Raw genomic sequence first — 10,524 nt, forward strand, 5'->3', positions numbered from 1 at the left:
AATACATTTGGGGTAGATCAGCTTAAATATAGCAGATAGATTGTGGCGTCTATAAATGTAATTTTATTTCCAATCCCCCAAAGCAAATTTGAGAACGAATGCCACCTGCATTCTATCAGCATATTGATTGCACGACACTTAGGGCTAATACTCTCGACCACTGCTACTTTAACTTCCACGATACATACAAAGCCCTCCCCCGGACTCCCTTCGGCAAATCCGACCACGACACCATCTTGCTCGTCCCGGCTTATAGGCAGAAATTCAAACAGGATGTACCAGTGACGTGAACCATTCAACGCTGGTCTGACCAATCGGAAGCCACACTTCAAGATAGTTTTGATCATGCGTACAGGTCACAAAAATAACCTATACGCTGACTCGGTGAGTGAGTTTACAAATAAGTGCATTGGATACATTGTACCCACTGTGAGTATTAAATCCTAACCTAACCAGAAACCGTGGATGGATGACAGCATTCGCGCAAAACTGATAGTGTGATCCACCACATTTAACTGTGGAAAGAGGTCTGGAAATATGGCTGAATATAAACAGTGCAGTTATTCCCTCCGCATGGCAATCAAAGAAGCAAAATGACTGTACCTGGACAAGGTGGAGTCGCAATTCAATGGCTCAGACACGAGACGTATGTGGCAGGGTCTACAGGAAATCATGGACTACAAAAACAAAAACTTGGAAGTCACTGACACCAATGTCATGCTTCCAGACAAACTAAACACCTTCTTTGCCCACTTTGAGGATAATACAATGCCACCGTCGCGGCTCTCTGACGAAGACTGCGTCATCCCCCCTCTCCTTCTCAGTGGCTGACGTACGTAAAACATTTAAACTTGTTAACCCTCAAGGCTGCTGGCCTAGAGGGCATCCCTAGCCACGTCCTCAGAGTATGCGCAGACCAGCTGGCTGGTGTGTTTACGGACAAATTTAATTGCTCCCTATCCCAGTCCGTTGTCCCCATATGCTTCAAGATGGCTACCATTGTTCCTGTAGCCAAGAAGGCAAAGATAACTGAACTAAATGACTACCGCCCCGTAGCACTCACTTCTGTCATCATGAAGTGCTTTGAGAGTCTAGTCAAGGATCATATCACCGCCACCCTAGACCCACTTCAGTTTGCATACCACCCCAACAGGTCCACAGATCATGCAATCGCCATCACACTGCACACTGCCCTATCCCATCTGGACAAAAATAATACCTATGTAAAAAGGGTGTTCATTGACTACAGCTCAGCATTTAACACCATAGTGCCCTCCAAGCTCATCATCAAGCTGGAGGCCTGGGTCTCAACCCGCCCTCTGCAACTGGCTACTGGACTTTCTGACGGGCCGCCCCTAGGTGGTGAAGGTAGGAAACAACATCTCCACTTCACTGACCCTCAACACTGGGGCCCCACAAGGGTGTGTGCTCAGCCCTCTCCTGTACTCCCTGTTCACCCACGACTGTGTGGCCATTCACGCCTCCAACTCAATCATCAAGTTTGCAGACGACACAACAGTAGTGGGCTTGATCACCAATAACGGCGAGACAGCCTACAGAGATGAGGTGAGGGCACACGGAGTGTGGTGTCAGGAAAGCAACCTCTTACTTAATGTCAACAAAACAAAAGAGATGATCGTGGAGTTCAGGAAACAGCAGAGGGAGCACCCCCCTATCCACATCGAAGGGACAGCAGTGGAGAAGGTGGGAAGTTTTAAGTTCCTGGGCGTACACTTCACAGACAAACTGAAATGGTCCACCCACACAAAAGCGCCTCTTCAACCTCAGAAGGCTGTAGAAATTTGGCTTGTCACCCAAAACCCTGACAAACTTTTACAGATGCACAATCGAGAGCAACCTGTTGGGCTGTATCACAGCCTGGTACAGCAACTGCACCGCCCTCAACCGCAAGGCTCTCCAACGCATCAACAGGGGCAAATTACCTGCCCTCCATGACACCTACAGCACCCGATGTCAGGAAGGCCAAAAAGATCATCAAGGACAACAACCACCTGAGCCACTGCCTGTTCACACTGCTATCATTCAGAAGGCGAGGTCAGTACAGGTGCATCAAAGCTGGGACCGAAAGATTGAGAAACAGCTTCTATCTCAAGGCCATCAGACTGCTAAACAGCAATTACTAACTCAGAGAGGCTGCTGCATACATTGAGACCCAATCACTGCACACTTTAATAAATGGATCACTAGCCACTTTAAACAATGCCACTTTAAACAATGCCACTTTAAATAATGCCACTTTAATAATGTTACATATCTTACATTACTCATATCAAATGTATATAGGGTATTTTATACCATCTACTGCACCTTGCCTATGCCGCTCAGGCATCGCTCATCCATATACTTATATGTACATATTCTCATTCACCCCTTAAGATTTGTGTGTATTAGGTAGTTGTTGGGAATTGTTAGATATTACTGCACTGTCAGAACTAGAAGCACAAGCATTTCGCTACACTCACATTAACATCTGCTAACCATCTGTATGTGACCAATAACATTTGATATGATTTATATAAGCACTTTGTAAATACAGTGCATTCGGACAGTATTCAGACCCTTGACTTTTTCCACATTTTGTTACGTTACAGCCTCATTCTAAAATGTATACCCCATACTAACAAGGATTTTTTTTTCAGAAATGTATTAAAAAAACTATAGAAATACCTTATTTAAATAAGTATTCAGACCCTTTGCTATGAGACTCGAAATGGAGCTGAGGTGCATCCTGTTTCCATTGATAATCCTTGAAATGTTTCTACAACTTCATTGGAGTCCACCTGTGGTAAATTCAATTGATTGGACATGATTTGTAAAGGCACACATCTGTCTATATAAGGTCCCACAGTTGACAGTGTATGTCAGAGCAAAATCAAAGCCATGACGTCGCTGGAATTGTCCATAGAGCAGGATTGTGTTGAGGCACAGATCTGGGGAATGGTACCAAAACATTTCTGCAGCATTTAAGATCCCCAATGACACAGTGGCCTCCATAATTCTTAAATGGAAGAAGTTTGGAACCGCGATGACTCTCCCTAGAGCAGCCACACATCCAAACTGAGCAAACGGGGTAGAAGGACCTTAGTCAGGGAGGTGACCAAGAACCCAATGGTCACTCTGCCAGAGCTCCAGAGTTCCTCTGTGGAGATGGGAGAACCTTCCAGAAGGACAACCATCTCTGCAGCACTCCACCAATCAGGCCTTTATGGTAGAGTGGCTATACGGAATCCACTCCTCAGTAAAAGGCACATGACAGCCCGCTTGTAGTTTGCCAAAAGGCACCTAAAGGACTTTCAGACCCTGAGAAAAAGATTTTCTGGTCTGATGAAACCAAGATTGAACTCTTTGTCCTGAATGCCAAGCATCACGTCTGGAGGAAACCTGGCACCATCCCTACAGTGAAGCATGGTGGTGGGAGCATCATGCTGTGGTGATATTTTTCCGCAGCAGGGACTTGGAGACTAGTCTAGATCGAGGCAAGGATGAATGGAGCAAAGTACTGGGTTCAAAGGTTACCTTTCCAACCTTTCCAACAACGACCCTAAGAACACAGCCAAGACAATGCAGGAAGGTTTCTGAATGTCCTTTAGTGGCCCAGCCAGAGCCCGGACTTGAACAGCAGGTAGCTTAGTGGTTAGAGCATTGGACTAGTAACTGAAAGGTTGCAAGATTGAATCCCCGAGCTGACAAGGTAAAAATCTGTTGTTCTGCCCCTGAGCAAGGCAGTTAACCTAATGTTCCAAGGCCGTCATTGAAAATAAGAATTTGTTCTTAACTGACTTGCCTAGTTAAATAAAAGGCACAGTGACTCTCACTATCCAACCTGTCAGAGCTTGAGAGGATCTACAGAGAAGAATGGGAGAAGCTCCCTAAATACAGGTGTGCCAACCTTGTAATGTCATACCGAATTTTGCGCTCTGCAATTTCACCGGATGTTGTCGTTGGTGTCCCGCTAGAGGTTCATGGCCCTAAGAGGATAATAACTAATGTTCAAAATTGTGCCCTCTCAAACAATAGCATGGTATTCTTTCACAGCATAATCAGCTACACTGCGGGAGTCCCTGCCAAAGCTTGATTAGCTTCCGGGGGGCCTCTCGCCCGGAGAACAGGGCATCAAAAATCTTCCTCACTTCTCCCACAAACCCCTCCAGACTAGCACATATCGCCTGCTGTTGTTTCCACACGGTAATAGCCCAAGTCAGAGCCCTCCCAAACATCAGCGTGTTGAGGTAGCCTATCTTTGAGCAATTTAAGGGGAAGAAGGAGGGCTTAAGTTCGAAGACGAGGGCACACTGAGCTAGGAACACCCGACTGGTGCTCTGCTCTGCATTGAAGAGAGCCGAGGAGGAAAGTGGTGCTCCCGAGAAGATGGAGTGACTGATGAGATGGCACTGCCAGCAGCTGAGTCACAGAGGAGCTGTGGGGTTATCACCGTGGTAGGCAGCCTCCCAGACAACCCGTGGAATTGCACCAGCACACTGTCCAACACCCAGTCATGGCGTTCAGCCAACATTTGGAACCCCTCCACAAGGTGACGAAGCAATTCCTCGTGCCTACTGATGGTGGCTCCCTGGGTCATGGCCAGTTCGTACTATCAAGAATCAAGGTAAGACCCAGATGCAGACACGTCAAATTGACAATGGTTTAATTTTCCAACAGGGGCAGGCAATAGACAGGTCAAAGCAGGCAGGGGTCAGTAAACTAAAGGTGGGGCGTGGGGCAACGGTACCGGACAGCAGGCAGGCTCAGGGTAGGCAAAGGTCAACAATCTAGAGGTGGGGCAAAGGCACAGGTCGGCAGGAAGGCTCGGGGGCAGGCTGAGTGGTCAGGCAGGCTGGCTCAGAGTCAAGACTGGCAAGGGTCAAAACCCGGAGGGCGAGAAAAAGAGAGACTGGGAAAAGCAGGAGCTGAGAACAAAAATGCTGGTTGACTTGACAAACAAAGCAAACTGGCAACAGACAAACAGAGAACACTGGTACAAATACACAAGGAATAATGGGGCGACATCTGGAGTGGGGTGGAGACAATCACAAAGACAGTAGAAAAAGATCATGGCGTGACACAGACCCCTTGACTGTTTCACATTTTGTTATGTTACAGTCTTATTCTCAAATGAAATTGTTTTTTCCTCATCAATCTAAACACAGTGCCTCATAATGACCAAGCAAAAACAGATTTTTAGACATGCAAAGCATGCAAAGCTCCACAGCAGAGATTGGAGTATCTGTCCATAGGTCGGCTTTAAGCTGTACACTCCACAGAGCTGGGCTTTATGGAAGAGTGGCCAGAAAAGAAGCCGTTGCTTAAAGAAAAAAATAAGCAATCACATTTGGTGTTCGCCAAAAGGCATGTGGGAGATTCCCCAAACATATGGAAGAAGGTACTCTGGTCAGATGAGACTAAAATGTTGCTTTTTGACCATCAAGGAAAACGCTATGTCTGTCGCAAACCTAACACCTCTCATCACCCCGAGAATAACATCCCCACAGTGAAGCATGGTGGTGGCAGCATCATATTATGGGGATGTTTTTCATCGGCAGGGACTGGGAAATTGGTCAGAATTGAAGGAATGATGGATGGTGCTAAATACAGGGAAATTCTTGAGGGAAACCTGTTTCAGTCTTCCAGAGATTTGAGACTGGGACGGAGATTCACCTTCCAGCGGGACAATGACCCTAATTATACTGACCTTAGAGAGGCTTTTTTTTTCTATTTGGTTAGGTCGGGGTGTGACTTGGGTGGGCAAATCTGTTTCTATTTCTTTGTTGGTCTAGTATGGTTCCCAATCAGAGGCAGCTGTTTATCGTTGTCTCTGATTGGGGATCATACTTAGGCAGCCCTTATTCCCACCTTAGATTGTGGGATCTTGTTTGTGTGTAGTTGCTTTCTGCACTGCATGTAGCATGTTCGTTTTTGTATTTTTTTTTTTTTTTCAGTGTCATTTAAATAAAATAAAAATCCATCTTTAAACGATCGTGAAACCATTGGCTAAATGTGCCAAGCTTATAGAGACATACCCCAAGAGACTTGCAAGAGGTGGCTCTACAAATATTGACTTTGGGGGGTGAATAGTTATGAACGCTCAAGTTTTCCGTTTTTTTGTCTTATTTCTTGTTTGTTCCACAATAAAACATATTTTGCATCTTCAAAGTGGTACGCATGTTGTGTAAATCAAATGATACAAACCCCCCAAAAATCTATTTTAATTCCAGGTTGTAAGGCAACAAAATAGGAAAAATGCCAAGGGGGGTGAATACTTTCGCAAGCCACTATATGTTTGGCTTATGGTTCTCTATGGCTCCAGTGAGATGTCCTGTTGGAGGATAGACAGACAGACAGGTTGGAAGAAGTGCAATAACATGAACATGTACAATAGTCACCCACTGCATCTGAATAGAGCTACATTTCCAGAGGGGGCTGACCAATTGTCTTCCAGTGAGTCATCTTCTAGTCAAGTGTGTGTGTGTGTGTGTGTGTGTGTGTGTGTGTGTGTGTGTGTGTGTGTGTGTGTGTGTGTGTGTGTGTGTGTGTGTGTGTGTGTGTGTGGGTGTGGGTGTGGGTGGTGTCAGGGTCCAGGCCTGTGTCTGTGTATATATGCCAAGGTATTTCCTGGTGGTGCAGAACTATGCCCAGGGCCTGTTTGTCATTCCAGAGGAAATTAAACAGAGATCCTGAAGCAGAGAAAGATGGGCTGTTAAATCTTATAATATTCTGTTTTTGTTTGAGTGTGTCTGTGTCTCTTTACTCTCTTCACCAACAACAGTGGTGTAAAGTACTTAAGTAAAAAATACTTGAAAATACTACTTAATTAAGGAGTTTTTGGGGGTATCTGTACTTTACTTGACTATTTATATTTTTTACAGCTTTTACTTTTACATTCCTAAAGAAAATAATATACGTTTTACTCCATATACTTTCCCTGACACCCAAAAGTACTTGTTACATTTTAAATTGTATTTATTTTATTTTAAAAATGTTTTATTTCACCTTTATTTAACCAGGTAGGCAAGTTGAGAACAAGTTCTCATTTACAACTGCGACCTGGCCAGTTGTAAAGCAGTGTGACAAAAACAACAACAGAGTTACACATGGGATAAACAAACGTACAGTCAATAACACAATAGAAAAATCTGTGTACAGTGTGTGCAAATGAAGTAAGGAGGTAAGGCAATAAATAGACCAATAGCGGCGAAGTAATTACAATTTAGCATATAACACTGGAAGTGATAGATGTACAGATGAGGATGTGCATGTAGAAATACTGGTGTGCAAAAGAGCACAAAAACAAAAACAAATATGGGAATGAGGTAGGTAGTTGGATGGACTATTTACAGACGGGCTGTGTACAGCTGCAGCAATCGGTAAGCTGCTCTGACAGGTGATGCTTAAAGTTAGTGAGGGAGATATAAGTCTCCAGCATCAGTGATTTTTGCAATTCGTTCCAGTCATTGGCAGCAGAGAACTGGAAGGAAAGGCGGTAGGTTGGGATGACCAGTGAAATATTCCTGCTGGAGCGCATGCTACGGGTGGGTGTTGCTATGGTGACCTGAGCTGAGATAGGGCAGAGCTTTGCCTAGAAAAGTCTTATAGATGACCTGGAGCCAGTGGGTTTGGTGACGAATATGTAGCGAGGACCAGCCAAAGAGAGCATAGAGGTTGCAGTGGTGTGGAGTGATATGGGGCTTTAGTGACGAAACGGATGGCACTGTGATAGACTGCATCCAATTAGCTGAGTAGAGCGTTGGAGGCTATTTTGTAAATGACATCACCTAAGTCAAGGATCGGTAGGATGGTCAGTTTTACGAGGGTATGTTTGGCAGCGTGAGTGAAGGGGGCTTTGTTGCAAAAGAGGAAGCCAATTCTAGATTTAATTTTGGATTAGAGATGCTTAATATGAGTCTGAAAGGAGAGTTTACAGTCTAGCCAGACACCTAGGTTTTTATAGTTGTCCTCGTATTCTAAGTCAGAACCGTCCAGAATAGTGATGCTAGTCGGGCGGGTGGGTGTGGGCAGTGATCGGTTGAAGAGCATGCATTTGGTTTTACTTGCATTTAAGAGCCGTTGGAGGCCAAGGAATGAGTGTTGTATGGCATTGAAGCTCGTTTGGAGGTTTGATAAAACCTCTTTGGGAAAGGTGTGCCGCTAGTGGGACATCCGGTGAAATTGCAGAGCTCGAAATTCAAATTACAGTATTATAAATATTTAACAAGTGTAATACATCAAAATAAAGCTTAACTTCTTATTAATCCAGCCGCTGTGTCAGATTTCAAAAAGGCTTTACAGCGAAAGCAAACCATGAGGTTATCTGAGGACAGCGCCCCACATACAAAACCATTGAAAACATATTTCAACCAGGCAGGTGTGACACAAAAGTCAGAAATAGCGATATAATAAAAGCCCTACCTTTGATGATCTTCTTCTGTTGGCACTCCATAAGTTCCCAGTTACATCACAAATGGTCCTTTTGTTTGACAAAGTCCTTCTTTATATCATAAAAACTCAGTTTAGCTGGCAGGCTTCAGTCAATAATCCACCAGTTTCCCTCCATCAAAGTGCATACAAAATTAATCCCAAACACTAATAAACTTTTCCAAACAAGTCAATCAACGTTTATAATTAAACCTTAGGTATCCTAATACGTAAATAAACGATCAAATTTAAGACGGAGAATCAATATTGTCTTTACCGGAGAAAAATACCAAAGAATGTGCTCTCTTCCACGCGCTTGGAAACACTACAGCCAAAATGGGAACCACCTAGAAAAACTACAATTTCTGGCTCTTTTTTCCAAAAACCAACCTGAAACTCTTTCCAAAGACTGTTGACATCTAGTGCAAGCCCTAGGAACTGCAATATGGGAGGACTTTGCCTTATAATAAAAGTGGTAGCCATTCAAAATAGAGGTAAGCTGAACCTTTTTTTGTAGGGGGGGTGGTTTGTCTGCCATATCAGTTTTGTTATACTCACAGACATTATTTTAACAGTTTTAGAAACATTAGAGTGTCTTCTATCCACCAATTATATGCATATCCTAGCTTCTGGGCCTGAGTAACAGGCAGTTTACTTTGGGCATGCTTTTTATCAGGTCGTCAAAATACTGCCCCCTATCTCAATGAAGTTAACACAATGTCCAAAGAAGGGCCAGAAGTATACAGAATTGTGTCACCTGTGTAGTGGTGGATCAAAGAATCCCCCGCAGTAAAGAGTGACATCATTGATATACACAGAGAAAAGAGTCAGCCCGAGAATTGAACTCTGTGGCACCCCCATAGAGACTGCCAGAGGTCCGGACAACAGGCCCTCCGATTTGACACACTGAACTCTGTCTGAGAAGTAGTTGGTGAACCAGACGAGGCAGTCACTAGAGAAACCAAGGCCGTTGAGTCCGCCTATAAGAATGTGGTGATTGACAGAGTTGAAAGCCTTGGCCAGGCCGATGAAGACGGCTGCACAGTACTGTCTTTTCTCGATGGCGGTTATGATATCGTTTAGGACCTTGAGCGTGGCTGAGGTGCACCTATGACCAGCTCAGAAACTGGATTGCATAGCGGAAAAGGTACGGCGGGAATCGAAATGGTGGGTCATCTGTTTCTTAACTTGGCTTTCGAAGACATTAGAAAGGTAGGGCAGGATGGATATTGGTCTGTAACAGTTTGTGGCTAGAGTGTCTCCCCCTTTGAAGAGGGGGATGACCGCGCCAGCTTTCCAATCTTTAGGAATCTCAAACGACACGAAAGAGACGTTGAACAGACTAGTAATAGGGGTTGCAACAATGGTGGCGGATAATTTTAGGAAGAGAGGGTCCAGATTGTCTAGCCAAGCTGATTTGTAGGGATTCAGATTTTGCAGCTTTTTCAGAACATCAGCTGTCTGGATTTGGGTAAAAGAGAAGCTGGGGGTGCTTGGACCAGTTGCTGCAGGGGGTGCAGAGTTGTCGGCCAGAGTTGGGGTAGTGTCGTGTTGTGTCTTTGGCTATGCCGGATTAAGTGAAATTACATGCATTCCTATAAAATAATTTCTGTAATTAATATTACCTGATTAAACTAACCAGGTTAATGTAATTAACTAGAAAGTCGGGGCACCACAAAATAATGTTTATAGAGCTGTTATCTTCTGAATAAACTCTTAAAGACCTGTCAGTAGCAATCATTATTTAATCCTCACCTGATTTAATCTCATCTGAAAGTTGTAAATTCTTCACAAACCCTGGTTAACAAGTTGAATCAGCAATACAACATTTGGTTTAATTATTTATTTACTAAATACCTAACTAATCACACAGAATTACATATACAAGGAATTAATCATACATGGATTACAAATTATGTCATAAAGAAAACGGCCCTGGTGGACGGAACAGCTACGATGGCTGGTTACACAAAGAGAGGGGGTTGGGCTTGAATGAAAGAGCAGGAAGACTGAATAACAAAGGAAGAAGCTATGCTACCGTAAATACAGAATCTTATGCACTCTAAATTACCGGCCATTTGGAAAAGGAAAATG

Source organism: Oncorhynchus mykiss, chromosome 5, assembly GCF_013265735.2.
Source record: "Oncorhynchus mykiss isolate Arlee chromosome 5, USDA_OmykA_1.1, whole genome shotgun sequence".
NCBI lineage: Eukaryota > Metazoa > Chordata > Actinopteri > Salmoniformes > Salmonidae > Oncorhynchus > Oncorhynchus mykiss.